Below are 16,476 nucleotides of genomic sequence, written 5' to 3'. Positions count from 1 at the left end.
TCACTCGATGCTCTGTCCCTACCACCCGTCCTAAACATCTGAGTGTCCAGTCTATATCTGGTAAATTGAAATCTCCACCTAAGACTATAACATGCTGAGAAAATTTGTGTGAAATGTATTCCAAATTTTCTCTCAGTTGTTCTGCCACTAATGCTGCTGAGTCGGGAGGTCGGTAAAAGGAGCCAACTATTAACCTAGCTCGGTTGTTGAGTGTAACCTCCACCCATAATTATTCACAGGAACTATCCACTTCTACTTTACTACAGGATAAACTACTACTAACAGCGACAAACACGCCACCACCAGTTGCATGCAATCTATCCTTTCTAAACACCGTCTGTACCTTTGTAAAAATTTTGGCAGAATTTATCTCTGGCTTCAGCCAGCTTTCTGTACCTATAACGATTTCAGCTTCGGTGCTTTCTATCAGCGCTTGAAGTTCCGGTACTTAACCAATGCAGCTTCGACAGTTTACAATTACAATACCGATTGCTGCTTGGTCCCCGCATGTCGTGACTTTGCCCCGCACCCTTTGAGGCTGTTGCCCTTTCTGTACTTGCCCGAGGCCATCTAACCTAAAAAAACCGCCCAGTCCACGCCACACAACCCCTGCTACCCGTGTAGCCGCTTGCTGCGTGTAGTGGACTCCTGACCTATCCAGCGGAACCCGAAACCTCACCACCCTATGACGCAAGTCGAGGAATCTGCAGCCCACACGGTCGGAGAACCGTCTCAGCCTCTGATTCAGACCATCCACTCGGCTGTGTACCAAAGGTCCGAAGTCAGTCCTGTCGACGATGCTGCAGATGGTGAGCTCTGCTTTCATCCCGCTAGCGAGACTGGCAGTCTTCACCAAATCAGATAGGCGCCGGAAGCCAGAGAGGATTTCCTCCGATCCATAGTGACACACATCATTGGTGCCGACATGAGCGACCACTTGCAGATGGGTGCACCCTGAACCCTTCATGGCATCCGGACAGACCCTTTCCACATCTGGAATGACTCACCCCGGTATGCACAGAGAGTACACATTGGTTTTCTTCCCCTCTCTCGCTGCCATATCCCTAAGGGGCCCCATTACGCGCCTGACGTTGGAGCTCCCAACTACCAGTAAGCCCACCCTCTGCGACCGCCCGGATCTTGCAGACTGAGGGGCAACCTCTGGAACAGGACAAGCAGCCATGTCCGGCCGAAAATCAGTATCAGCCTGGGACAGAGCCTGAAACCGGTTCGTCAGACAAACTGGAGAGGCCTTCCGTTCAGCCCTCCGGAATGTCTTTCGCCCCCTGCCACACCTCGAGACGACCTCTACCACAGGTGAGGGATCAGCCTCAATGTGGGCAGTATCCCGGGCAGCCACAGTCGTAGTCCGATTGGGGGATGCGTGGGACGAGCTGGCCGTCCCCGACAAACCTCCATCCGGACCCCCACAGTGATGCCCATTGGCAACAGCCTCAAGCTGTGTGACCGAAGCCAACACTGCCTGAAGCTGGGAGCGAAGGGATGCCAACTCAGCCTGCATCCGAACACAGCAGTTGCAGTCCCTATCCATGCTAAAAACTGTTGTGCAAAGAACGTCTGAACGAATCTACAGAGAGCACAAACAATTCAACACAAAATTTAAACGGTTATTAAAATACAAGATTGCCTAATAGACGCAGTAATGCTGCTACTTGCACACTGCTCGGGGGCGTAAGGAGTCTACGCGATTTTACACTATTCAGGTACTAAAACGCGATGCTACACTCTCAAATACTATAATACGCCCGAAATTTATGAATTAAACAATGCAAGTACCAAAACCATGCAAAGAAATTAAGGATTAAACTATGTAACAAATAAGTGAGCTAAGAGTATACGACTTGCTGCTGCAGCTGCTTATCCAACGGCGGCAGGGAAATACAGGAGTTCAGCTCTCTAAAGAATAAGAGCCAGCTTTGGTGGTGATAAGAGATCGTCAGCCGGAGGGGAACGAATACGAAAACACGCCAATTGGGGCTCGAAGCCAGGACATCTAGGCTGGTCGGTAACAATATGCCCGCACGCCTACGGTTGGATCCGCGACTTGCGACCGGTCTTATCGCGCGCCGCGCGTGCGGAGTCATGAGCTCGTCAGCTCTTATCTCTTACCTGGCGGCTTTGGAGGGTAACGACCCCTGTGATGACGGTATAGCGTCTCTCGTCCTTGTGGCGCGTGTGCCTTTTCTAGCTAGCTAGCTTATAAATCACCAGTACGGCGCACTTGGTGCATCTCAAATACATTGGCCTCACCACTGACAAGAGATTGACTTGGCGATCGCATATAACCAACGCGGTCAACGTAGGTTGCGGCCTGTTGTATAAGTTGTACTTGCTCGTTAGAAAATGAGGAACTATCGGACGACGTAAAGCTATCTGGCGCACGAGGCCGGTTTAAGCCCGACGCTACACAAGCGGTCGCTTCTGGCGTCATGACGGGAGGGTCCCCAGAGGAGCCCAAAATCGAAATTTGTATCCAGGGTGAAGAATAATTAGTAGCGAAAATAGAATCGAGTGGAGGTACATGATAATAGAAGCAAAAACGTTCCAGTGAAAACCAAAGCCGTTTGCAAGACGAGTTTCGGATGTTTGCTTACGAGCAGTCGCTGACTGCAGTATCAAATATTGTCCTCCCTGCTTTGTCCCCTCCCCCAAATCCGCCAGTCAGCCAACAAACATACTTGCATTTTCTGTTCCGTTGCATACATGAAATATTTGGCCATGTTTATCAATTTTCAACTACAAATGGTTCAAATGGCTCTGAGCACTATGGGACTTAACATCTGAGGTCATCAGTCCCCTATAACTTAGAACTACTTAAACCTAACTAACCTAAGGACATCACACACATCCATGCCCGAGGCAGGATTCGAACCTGCGACCGTAACAGTCGCGCGGTTCCGGACTGCAGCGCCTAGAACCGCGAGACCACCGCGGCCGGCTTTCAACTACATTCATGGCAAATTTCCCTCGTATGCAGCTTAGAACTTAAGCAGGTAAACAGTATCACATATTTAACAATAAAGACAAAATTAGACGTTACTTTTTGTATTTTTGCCACTTTTTTTTTACTGGAAAGTGAAATATTTTGCAAATTATAGAATTAAAGGGCACCATTATTAATTTAAAATAATTTACTTTTACATTTTCATTCTTTCCACTCAGTTTCATAGACAGCACTTTTTTAATTAAAATTAGAACAATACAATACCTCTACTTCTTTTGGCTTTCGCTAACACCTTTTAAAGATCACAAAAGTTACCTTTAATGGAAATCGTGTCTTCTTCCACGTTTTGCGCTGGATTAACATGCAGTAATTCATGTCTGCTACAAAGTATTATGTAATATTATTTTAAATGAAACATACAACCCATTTCCATGAACACGAGATTTAGAGTTATTCATAAAGAACTTACCAAGAGCCCAAAGAAAGGCAAGTTAAGACTATGGCAAGGAGAGAGAGGGGCGTCAAAGATGTAACGCCTAAACCGCTCCTGCTTAAAAGTCTGCAGTCTCTTCGAAACAAAATTTTTCATGTTATGTCAATATGACAGTGATATTCTCAATAGCCATATTAAGCATTTCATCATATCATGACATCATCAGATAAAACTCCGAGTTTTATACTGAAACAAATTCTTCTCACTACAATCTCATACGTTCATTTTCTTAAAACAGCTTAGGTAACTCTCACTAGAAAATTTGGGCGCTGACAAACACACATACAGGAGAGGCAGAACACACAAGCTACCACACGGATCACTTCTCTGTACAGAAAAAATTTCTGTTACAACTTTTTGGGAGTTATAGAAGCGACATATTAGATAAAGTTCAGATAAGGCATCCCTGTCCGGAGATTTACCGTTTACATGTAAAATAAGTTTGAACATCGGATCGCTTTCAGATGTGCCGCTTCGTGGTACCCACACAACGGAGATGATGAGCTCTGACATGTGTGTTCTACAGAAGCCGCTCTACGAGGGGAACCTGCAGTTCGTTGCAAGAGGTGTTATCTGCGACACATTCTTTCATAGACAAGGTCCACAAACACTGGTGCGCTTCTGTGGAACACCACAGTCAACCCTCTTAGTAGAGAATGTATCAGTTCTTGGCAGCCGTTGTTGTAGTCGAATGAAAATGATATGCGATAGACTGAAGCGAACGAAAAACTTCCTTGATACATGCGTTAAGCAGCTCTGCCAGTGCTGTACTGTGAAGCGGAGATTTGAAAATAATCTTTTCTTAAAACTTGTTTTATATCCAAACGGTACAGCCCCTGACATGCAGCCGGCCGCTGTGGTCGAGTAGTTCTAGGTGCTTTAGTCCGGAACCACGCGGCTACTACGGTCGCAGGTTAGAATCCTGCCTCGGGCATGGATGTGTTTTATGTCCTTAGGTTAGTTAGTTTTAAGTAGTTCTAAGTCTAGGGGACTGATGACCTCAGATGTTAAGTCCCATAGTGCTTAGAGCCATTTGAACCGGACATGCATACCTGATCAAAACTATCTACAAATTCCACTATACAACCCCTTCTAGAAGCCTTCAATAGGAATTGTGGAATACCCTGCATATACAGGGTGAAGAAAAATTCGCGCATTCGGAATTCGCAACACGATTCGTCACATAGGAGCAATACAAAAATGTCTCTTACGAAATTTCGTCGAGCGCATATTTTGGGCTGTAAATGGACGTTAAAGACTGGCAATCTGGCAACACTGTAATCACGTGTACACGGTAAGTACCTCTGTAAGGGGATAGAAGTAGTGCTCTGCAGTTGGGTTAGTATGCAGGAGGTCGACGGTTCGAAACTGGTTCGAGGCTTATTTCTTTTTATTTGCTTAAAGTAGTCTGTGTCGTATGGTATCTGGCATCTTAATCGTTATACAGCGGTTACAGTGGGTCCTCTACAAAATAGTTGCAGTTACGTACTGCGAACACAAAAATGGAAATACAATCGTTTTCATTGGTCAGCTTTTAAAGAATTCTTTTACAGGCCGAATTGTTTCACACCCCTGCATCTACTAGATTCCAAACTTGTTTTCTGTGTTCCCTCCCCCAAAGGTCTCATCGATTAATCCCAACTATTATTCCTGCCACGTCCATATCCATTACAATTCGTTAAGGTCTTACGTCACCAGTAGGGCTAGCAAGGTGCTTTGCAAATAATTTCAACGGGACCATTGGGGGAGTGTACACAGAAGGCACGTTTGGAATCTAGTAGATGCAGTGGCGCGAAAAATTCGCGTCCACGACGTGCAAAAAGCTCCTTTAAACGCTGATAAATGAAACCGATTGTACTTCAATTTTTGCAAACTTTTTGTAGAAGACACAATGTAATCATTGTGTGACGATTAAGACGCCAGGTATCGTACCATGCAGACTACTTTTAGAAAATAAAAACAAGTAAGCCTCGACCCAGCGTCGAACCCTCCACCTCCTGCATGCTGACTCAAAACGCTAACCACTACACCAGCTACAGAGCGCTGTAGTATCTAGAATGAGATTTTCAGTCTGCAGCGGAGTATGCGCTGATATGAAACTTTCTGGCAGATTAAAACTGTGTGCCGGACCGAGACTCGAACTCGGGACCTTCGCCTTTCACGGGCAAGTGCTCTACCAACTGAGCTACCCGAGCACCACTCACGCCCCCTCCTCACAGCTTTACTTCTACCAGTACCTCGTCTCCTACTTTCCAAACTTTACAGAAGCTCTCCTGCGAACCCTGCAGAACTAGCACTCCTGAAAGAAAAGATATTGCGGAGACATGGCAAAGGTCCCGAGTTCGAGTCTCGGTCCGGCACACAGTTTTAATCTGCCAGGAAGTTTCACTGTATTATCTGCTGACAGTCTTAGTTATCGTACATGTAATCAGAGTGTTGCCAACTTCCCAGCCTTTAACGTCCGTTTACCGCTGAAATTAAGCGCAGGATGAAATTTTGTTTGAGACATTTTGGTATTGCCAGTATGTGAGGAATCGGGCTGCGAAGTCAGAGTGCGCGAATTCTCCTTCACCCTGTACAACACTCTCAGAAGTCTGAGGGGCCCAATCCCTAGTGGAGCGTTTGCTACCTAAAGACCAAATATCCCTATCCCGTCAGTCGCACCTGAAGATAACAAGCTGCCGCCTTGTTGAAACGCTCCACAATTTTTACACCATTTGCGGCGCAACGCCCAGATACCTTTTAAGCAATCTTAACGAGTGAATCTGTTTTCGTGATAACTGGCTTTGCGGGAGGTATCGAGGTAGCGGCATCTGGCTCCCTATCTGCGGTCAGACCACCCAGGAGATGGCGGGTGGCTTATCGTGCGCTCATCTGCCGCCACGGCCCGGGATAACTTCCAGCCCACCTCCAGGCCCGCGGCCGACACGTTACCTACCATCGGCACCCACTTGGGGAGGTGGGAGGTCGCGCTCAGGAATCTGGGAACCGTGAGCTGCGGCAGCGGGTAGAGGGCGGTGGGTGTGGGGGGCGAATCAGAACCCAGGGACCCGCAGAAAGGCAGGCAAGACCGCGGCCTGTTCTCTGGAGGACCTTGCCTTCGGTCAACCAGGACCATTCTGTCACTTGTTCATCACCAACACCCGTCCCCATTCCAGACGACTATCTTGTGGCAGCTGCGTGTCCGTCCTTGCACGGATTGAAGTAACCAACACAAGCAACCAAAAATACAGTGTGTTACAACTGAACTTCCGCTACTTGAGAGGGGCCCTCGTCAAAAACGAGTGTTCGCAGGACTACGAAACTTTTCTGGGAACATTTGTAAGGACATACGAAAGAGAGATGTCGAATAGACCATTGATAGAAACACATTTTAATTTCCACGTGAGAGGGCAGCATTTGTTAATTGCATACCACATTTATGTTCCAGGTTACAAACGCTGCTCAATGTCACTACCATCTGCATCCAGCACTAGTGATTGCTGTAATGCTGCTCGAAACAATGGTGAACATTGGAAGGTTCATCTGTCAAAACACAGCTCGTGCACTGCTTGAAGCTCGCACATTGCGTCCAGTATTCTCAGCCATTGCAATAGTAACTTCGACAACTTGTGGCGCAATTGTCCTTCGGCGTCTCCCAGGAGCAATTCCCAAATCGCCAGTTAATTCGAACTTCGGAATCATGTCCTTCGCACCCGGTGCGGTAGGAGGACCTCTCTGCATTCCTTTATTGCATCGATACTCGAGGAGAGCAGCAGCGCTGTTGGTGTTACTTTAATAGGACAACTTGACGCGTAAAGGCGTGCTCACCTAGTCCAGACCCATGTTGACTGTCGGCAACTGTAACGCACATTGATTCTTGTTTCAACCCCTATGACGCCCGCATTCGGAAGGTCGACGGTTCAAACCCTGGTCCGGCGATCCTGATTTAGGTTTTCCGTGACTTCCCTAAATCACTGCAGGCGAATGCCGGGATGGTTCCTTTGAAAGGTCGCGGCCGATTTCCTTCCTTATTCTTCCTTAATCCAATGGGACCGACGACCCCGTTGTTTGGTCCCCTCCCCCTGGTGCGGTTCTGCCGCATCGTTCCCCTACGCTCTGTCACGGAGTATGGGACTTCATCATCCCTACTCAACCAATTAACCTACATCGCCGTACTAGTACCTAACGGCAAGTCATGACGTTAACACTACGTATTGCAGCGCACGGTCTGAACATCATTCCTATACAGTGCGGTGACCAAAAAGTAAATACAGGGTGTTTCAAAAATGACCGGTATATTTGAAACGGCAATAAAAACTAAACGAGCAGCGATAGAAATACACCGTTTGTTGAAATATGCTTGGGACAACAGTACATTTTCAGGCGGACAAACTTTCGAAATTACAGTAGTTACAATTTTCGACAACAGATGGCGCTGCAAGTGATGTGAAAGATATACAAGACAACACAGTCTGTGGGTGCGCCATTCTGTACGTCGTCTTTCTGCTGTAAGCGTGTGCTGTTCACAACGTGCAAGTGTGCTGTAGACAACATGGTTTATTCCTTAGAACAGAGGATTTTTCTGGTGTTGGAATTCCACCGCCTAGAACACAGTGTTGTTGCAACAAGACGAAATTTTCAACAGAGGTTAAATGTAACCAAAGGACCGAAAAGCGATACAATAAAGGATCTGTTTGAAAAATGTCAACGGACTGGGAACGTGACGGATGAACGTGCTGGAAAGGTAGGGCGACCGCGTACGGCAACCACAGAGGGCAACGCGCAGCTAGTGCAGCAGGTGATCCAACAGCGGCCTCGGGTTTCCGTTCGCCATGTTGCAGCTGCGGTCCAAATGACGCCAACGTCCACGTATCGTCTCATGCGCCAGAGTTTACACCTCCATCCATACAAAATTCAAACGCGGCAACCCCTCAGTGCCGCTACCATTACTGCACGAGAGACATTCGCTAACGATATAGTGCACAGGATTGATGACGGCGATATGCATGTGGGCAGCATTTGGTTTACTGACGAAGCTTATTTTTACCTGGACGGCTTCGTCAATAAACAGAACTGGCACATATGGGGAACCGAAAAGCCCCATGTTGCAGTCCCATCGTCCCTGCATCCTCAAAAAGTACTGGTCTGGGCCGCCATTTCTTCCAAAGGAATCATTGGCCCATTTTTCAGATCCGAAACGATTACTGCATCACGCTATCTGGACATTCTTCGTGATTTGTGGCGGTACAAACTGCCTTAGACGACACTGCGAACACCTCGTGGTTTATGCAAGATGGTGCCCGGCCACATCGCACGGCCGACGTCTTTAATTTCCTGAATGAATATTTCGATGATCGTGTGATTGCTTTGGGCTATCCGAAACATACAGGAGGCGGCGTGGATTGGCCTCCCTATTCGCCAGACATGTGGGGACACTTGAAAGACCAGGTGTACCGCCAGAATCCAGAAACAATTGAACAGCTGAAGCAGTACATCTCATCTGCATGTGAAGCCATTCCGCCAGACACGTTGTCAAAGGTTTCGGGTAATTTCATTCAGAGACTACGCCATATTATTGCTACGCATGGTGGATATGTGGAAAATATCGTACTATAGAGTTTCCCAGACCGCAGCGCCATCTGTTGTTGAAAATTGTAACTACTGTAATTTCGAAAGTTTGTCTGCCTGAAAATGTACTGTTGTCCCAAGCATATTGCAACAAACGGTGTATTTCTATCGCTGCTCGTTTAGTTTTTATTGCCGTATCAAATATACCGGTCATTTTTGAAACACCCTGTAGTTTTCTGTCTACACTGGCTCAAGAAACGAAAGTTTAATTGTAACGACCCTGTATTCTCAGAGCGATTGCAGCTATTGCAGAGACACAAAGGACAAAGCGGCCAAATTTCTTAAGTATGCAAGTAATTTTCAGCGTTTATAGCTGCTGAACTGAAACACAAACTCTTTTTATTTACCTATATACTGCTTTTCGACGGATCGGAAAGAGCCTTCTGGAGATCGCGAATGACATTGTATAATATTGCAGTAACATCGATACTCAATGGCAGACATCATAGAGGCTCTGTGAAATAATGCAAAGATACTATTTCCACAAGTTGGTTATTTTCGCAGGAAATCAGTATGCTTACTAGTGTATCCATACGCCGTATGTCTTACAAGAATTTTCCGTAGAATTAAAATAAAATAGTTATATTTGCTCAAGAACAGCGACATTTAACCGTAGAAAATAGTTTTAGAATGCCAGAATGTGGGGAAGTTGTAGAAATCTTTGTTATTTTGAACGGACTACATTGTGTCTCGGAATGTGGCGGAAGCAGCGCAAGGGGTGAAGGGCCCAGACACATGTTGCTTGGGGTCTTTACGTTGGGGCAGCACTAGCCTGTGGATGTGACCACTTAACTGGAACAAAGCAGTATGCTTTAAAAAGTGATTTTTTATTTAGCCCAGCCAGCTGCAAATATCACGTAACGCTAGTACTGTCAGGACGCTTAGCCAAGAGAGAGAGCCAGTAAGTTAACACAAAACAAGATTTTTCGTAGTGAGCAGGGCCGTTTAGCGTTACCGTTGGTCATGACATATGCAGTTATCCGGACCCACCTCTGAAGTGCATAATTGATCGCTATATATCACGAGAGACAGATCCGCCACTGTGAAAGGAGGTGGGAAATGTTGTGTTTGTCAGCAGAGAAGCAGTGACAGCAGTGTAGCTCGGTCAAGAGACCCCAGTAACTTCGAACATGGACTAGTCACCATTTAATTTTTTTTGTGGTATTCAAAAAAATTAAAAAATTTAAAAAACCTCTCTCACACCGGCCTGATTTAGCTTCACTGATCAGGATAGTAAAAACATGCGTATATTAAGGGAATTTTCATTCACAAAGCAGGCTTATCACATTCACACAGTTCAATACTGTTCTATCCTGATTAAATTGAGCTTAACTTAAATTCCATAAGGCAGTGAAGCAATTTCGAAGTCTCGGTGCGACGAAAATTGTCAGTCGATCTCCTGAAAACATTTGTAATAATTATTAACTTTCGGTGATCACATGGGGAAGACCGGAGATCTGCTGGTAAGACCGTGTTAGCCTATTTATTTGAACTGGATATCTTGAGCATACAAAACGGCAGGTTCGTCCAGTGTAAATCAGACGTTCCCCACTGATCCCGTGCAACACAGCGTAGTAAGCAGACACTGTCAATAATAATCAGTTGCCGGCCGGTGTGGCCGTGCGGTTCTAGGCGCTTCAGTCTGGAACCGCGTGACCGCTACGGTCGCAGGTTCGAATCTTGCCTCGGGCATGGATGAGTGTGATGTCCTTAGGTTAGTTAGGTTTAAGTATTTCTAAGTTCTAGGGGACTGATGACCTCAGACGTTAAGTCCCATAGTGCTCAGAGCCATTTGAACCAATAATCAGTTAAATAATACGCGAACACACTTACTTTAGTTTAGTTCATGTATTAAATTCCTTCTCATACAGAATCTCATCGCCGGCCGCGGTGGTCTCGCGGTTCTAGGCGCGCAGTCCGGAACCGTGCGACTGCTACGGTCGCAGGTTCGAATCCTGCCTCGGGCATGGATGTGTGTGATGTCCTTAGGTTAGTTAGGTTTAAGTAGTTCTAAGTTCTAGGGGACTGATGACCACAGCTGTTAAGTCCCATAGTGCTCAGAGCCATTTGAACCAGAATCTCATCAAGATGGCGACTAGCTCAACAATACATACATATACATCCTCCTTCTTTCACGGCTAATCGGCAAGATCTGAATCCTTCTTTTCATAAGAGAAAACATAGATAGCAGAGAAGCTATTCCAAGAAGTAAATGGATGCTCCAAGGAATAATAGGGCTTGAAACTACTTTGCATTGATAATCATCGTATATTAAAGTTTAAGAATCGGTAAGATAAGAAGAGATATTTCGAGATATGTACTGAGTTATATAATTTGTAACATTTCTGAAAATATCGTGGAGAGACCGCTGCAAGAGACATTACAACCAGATGTTGCCGAAGTAACAAATATGTCAGGGACATTTAAACTTTCTCAAAGATGCACAAGTCTACAATGCGTGATCTGATTGTTAAATGGAAGCGCGAAGAAACAACCCCAGATAAACAAAGACCAGGCAGACCTCATATATTAACGGACAGAGACCGTAGAGTGTTGCGGCGGGTAGCCCTAAAAATCGCATAAAATGAACGGGAGGAGGAATCACTCGGGAGTTCCTAAGTGCTGCCGGCAATCCAGCTAGCACAATGACTGTGCGTAGGGAGTTGAAAAGACTGGGGTACAACTGTCGAGTAGGTCCTCATAAGCCACACATTTCTGCAGTCAACGCTAAGCGACAGTGGAATTGGTGTGAAGAATGACGCCATCGCACAATGGATGACTGGAGGCGAGTGATTTAGTCATAAATTACTCTATACCTTGTGGCGATTAGATGAAGGGGTTTGGGTTTGGCGAATGCATGGAGAACGTTACTTGCCATTGTCTGTAGTCCCAATAGTGAAGTAAGGAGGAGGTGGTGATATGATATATGGGCGAGTTACGTGGTTAGTAAGCGTTCCTCTCATCGAACGCAAGAAAACTCTAAATTCGAAAGGATGTGAATATATTTTACAGCGTTGTGTATAGTGTACAGTAGAGGAACGATTCAGAGAGGATGATTCTATGAGAATGACAGTATCCCCTGTTGTAATGCATTCGTGAGGCAATGGTTTGTGGGCAATACCATTTCTAAAATGGACAGGCCTGTCCAGAGTCCCGATCTGGACCCAGTGGAACACATTTGGCATGAGTTAGAACCTCGACTTCGCTCCAGACCCGAGCTTCCCACATTATTACCTTCTCTGATTCTTGAGAAAGATTATTGAGGACATTCAGACATTGACACTTCACTGAAAGTGTCCCCAGCAGTGTCATTAAGGTGAAGAGTGGACGCACCCACGTGATAAGCCTCTAGATACTCTTGGCCAGATAGCGCATGATTACTGTTAGCCAGAATCATCGCCGCTAGCGCCGAGGGTGTGATGCAACCCGGTCCACGAACAGGCGACATCCCCCCCCCCCCCCAATGATGCTGCTGATACGCAGCCAAAGCTGCGAGTCTCGCAACATCAGCCTACCATCACTTTTCATATGCTAAATGAAATTCACTGGAATATGCCTATAAAAGTACGTCTGCCAATGTTTCATTCGACTCAAATTAGCAACCAACGCTCTAGAAAGCGATCCTAAGATTTCCATCAATATAATTACAAATGCCGCACTCAAGTGCAAATTCTGTAGTTATAAAAACGTGTCAATACAGAACATATCGTCCCATTCTGTCATCAGATCAAGTTCAGATTGCACAAGGGACGAATTTGCCGTGTCCTTCTCAACGCAACCATCCTGGTACTAGCCTTAAATTATTTATGGAAATCATGGAACTTTTAAATTCTTGCTTGTTTACTTGCTTAGGGTCTTTGTCCCGCGTCACGCGGGGTCGGCCGTGTTACTGTTGATGTGGCAGTGTTAGTTGCAGAGGGTGGCCGGACGCTCTTCCTGCCGCCACCCCGAAACCCCCTCCCCCCAGTACAGAATTAGTGTACCCCAGCAGTCTCCGACTAGTGTAAGCCATGGAATAGTGCGAACATTTTCAGGTATCTGCGAGTCGTGTAACTGAGGCGAAATGCGGTGACTAGCCCGGTATTCACCTAGCGGGATGTGGAAAACCGCCTAAAAACCACATCCAGGCTGGGCAGCATGCAGGCCTTCGTCATTAACCCGCAGGGCGGATTCGATCCGGTGCTGGCGCGCCTACCCGAGTCCACGAAGCAGCGCATTAGCGCACTGGACTACCCTGGCGGGTAAATCATGGAACTTTTAAATGTGGATGGTGAAATGAGGAAATGAAACCAGCCGCTTCGAAAACCACGCACGGTGACTAAACAACGGCGCACCTCGCCCGATGACAACTTTTTGGCCCAAATCAATAATTACGATGTATTCAATAATTACGGAGGTCTTCCATTTACGCAGGAGGGAATGATTTCGGTTGAAACAACGGAGGGAGGTAGCGACGAAAAGTAGCTTCTACAATGTCAGTATTACATGTTGCACTTCTGCAAACAGTGCAGCGTGCGTGGGTTTCCTGTGTGACTGCTGTACTTTTCAGTGGCGCTTCTAATGTCTCCAACTCTTGTTTATAGGCTGCGTGGTAAATGGGTACCAAACAGTTGCCTTATTCTGCCTCTTTCTACTTCATTAATTCGGTGATCAGCTACCTTGAAGTTCAGCAGCTGTTGACGTTTACGTCGTCCAACGATAGTTTGCCAAGGGTGAATTCATCGGTAGTATGTGCCTTCACGTTTTACATACCCCTGTTTCGTGACCCGTTTACTGTAACTTATATTCAAATGCCTGTATGTTGCCTCTACTTTCCAACATTATCATAGATGACGCTCACTTATACGGGAAATGCAACATGAAGCCCCGCGAAGGCAAATGTTTCCTAATCTCGTAAGCGAACAATGCGTCCGAGTCGCCGTACTCATCTGCATAATATGGAGATCGTCTAAAGTGACGTGATTTAAGAGCGGCTCGGCGGTGCATTCCTCAGGCGCTGAGTGTCGGGAAAGCCGAGAGGGTAAACAAACAGAAAGCAGACGCAACGGACGGCTAGTCGACAGATGGAGCAGTAAGTGCAACGGTGCGCCACGCGCGCGAAGCGCAGCCACTGCGATTCTGCATGTTCCACACGACTGACCACCTTACCACTCTACCCTGCCCTATGTTGACCACTTACAGCCAGAGGGGCGGTTTAAGAACCGTAAGACAAAAGCGGCCGCTTGGTACTTGAAACTGAGAGGGGACGCCGTAGGTATTGAGTATGCAATCTGTACACAAGTTGTAACAGGGGCGAAAACTGACACACGTGAATGATAGGGAGATGGGGTTGGGCGCCAAATGACATGTTCTTTGCATAGAGGAGGGGGAGCAGGAAGCAGCAAATGATATTCCGTTTGTGTGCAAAAATGTTTTCGAAGCGGCCCTGTCAATAGGTATTTAGGAGTAAGATTAAGAAACAAAAGAAGTGGTTACCGGGGAGGAAAGGAGATTTGAAGTGAATAAGGTGAAAAGTAACAAAATTTGGAAGAAACCATTTTCGTAATACGACGCTGCAGCATGTCAAACTGAATAACATGCAAATGAAATGAGGAACCTTGTGAGACCCGTCCAAGTGATGGAAGATTTTGACAAAAAGTGACAGGCTAGAATACTTCAGACTGACAAAGAATGTAAACTTATTTACTGTAACCTTCACAAACGATTCATATTTCCTGCGCTCACAAATGACTTGCAAAGTAATGTGTACGAAGAATTTTAAATCCAAGGCTGAGTGCACTCTGACGATTTGTACTCCATTCGAGGAACGGTAACCGATATTGAAAGTCACTGGCGTGAAACCGTTGACGGAAAGGATGAAATACGCTGGAAATTGCTACTCGCAGACTAGTCGTTTAGCTCAGCTCAGTCGGACGTTGAAGCTGCCCCGTAGTGATGTTTAGATTCTGTGCTTGTTGTTGTTATGGCCTTCAGTCCAGAGACTGGTTTGATGCAGCTCTCCATGCTACTCTATCCTGTGCCAGCTGCTTCATCTCCCAGTACGTACTGCAACCTACATCTTCCTGAATTTGCTTAGTGTATTTATCTCTTGGTCTCCCACTAGTAATTCCTTGATGCCTCAGAACATGTCCTACCAACCTATCCCTTCTTCTAGTCAAGTTGTGCCACAAATTTCTCTTCTTTCCAATTCTATTCAATACCTCCTCATCAGTTACGTGATCTACCCATCTAATCTTCAACATTCTTCTGTAGCACCACGTTTTAAAAGATTCTATTCTCTCCTTGTCCAAGCAATTTATCGTCCATGTTTCACTTCCATACATGGCTACACTCTATACAAATACTTTCAAAACGACTTCCTGACACTTAAATCTATACTCGATGTTAACAAATGTCTCTTCTTCAGAAACGCTTTCCTTGCCATTGCCAGTCTACATTTTACATCCTCTCTACTTCGAGCATCAGTTTTTTGCTCCCCAAATAGCAAAACTCATCTACTACTTTAAGTGTCTCATTTCCTAATCTGATTCCCTCAGCATCACCCGAAGATATCGACTACATTCCATTATCCTCGTTTTGCTTTTGTTGATATTCATCTTATATCCTCCTTTCAAGACACTGTCCATTCCGTTCAACTGCTCTTCCAGGTCCTTTGCTGTCTCTGATAGAATTACAATGTCATCGGCGAACCTTAAAGTTTTTATTTCTTCTCCATGGATTTTAATACCTACTCCGAATTTATCTTTTGTTTCCTCTACTGCTTGCTCAATATACAGACTGAATAACATTGGGGATAGGCTACAGCTCTGTCTGACTCCCTTCCTAACCACCGCTTCCCTTACATGCCGCCGGCCGAAGTGGCAGTGCGGTTAAAGGCGCTGCAGTCTGTAACCGCCAGACCGCTACGGTCGCGGGTTCGAATCCTGCCTCGGGCATGGATGTTTGTGATGTCCTTAGGTTAGTTAGATTTAAGTAGTTCTGAGTTCTAGGGGACTAATGACCTCAGCAGTTGAGTCCCATAGTGCTCAGAGCCATTTGAACCATTTTGAACCTTACATGCCCCTCGACTCTTATAACTGGTTTCTGTACAAATTGTAAATAGCCTTCCGCTGCTAAAATGTTAGTTGCATTTCTCTCACATCCAGATATTTTAAAATGTGTGTCACACATCACGAGGACTTAACGCGATCACGATACATTCCAGCATATAACCGCACAACGGTTCTATCGGATCCCGATATGCGCCATCAACTAAAACCGTGTCTACTGTACAAGTGTGAATAGCTTCATGAGCCGGTTGCCTGACCGCTACAACAGCAGAGCACCGTCGCATCTGCTTCTAACAATGGAAACTGCCCTTCACACCTCCCTCAGATGTTGTGTTAAGATGGCCTAATGGATAGCCCGT

At 46.0% G+C, this 16,476-nt stretch overlaps 1 protein-coding gene across 1 annotated transcript in view; it reads left to right on the top strand.

Annotated features, from left to right (window-relative positions):
* Positions 1 to 16,476, top strand: part of LOC124607126 (phospholipid phosphatase 1-like) — a 773,329-nt gene that overhangs the window by 211,235 nt on the left and 545,618 nt on the right. The window lies entirely within an intron of this gene.

This window comes from Schistocerca americana, chromosome 3 (assembly GCF_021461395.2).
Source record: "Schistocerca americana isolate TAMUIC-IGC-003095 chromosome 3, iqSchAmer2.1, whole genome shotgun sequence".
Classification (NCBI taxonomy): domain Eukaryota; kingdom Metazoa; phylum Arthropoda; class Insecta; order Orthoptera; family Acrididae; genus Schistocerca; species Schistocerca americana.
This window is presented reverse-complemented; position numbering and strand designations above follow the sequence as displayed.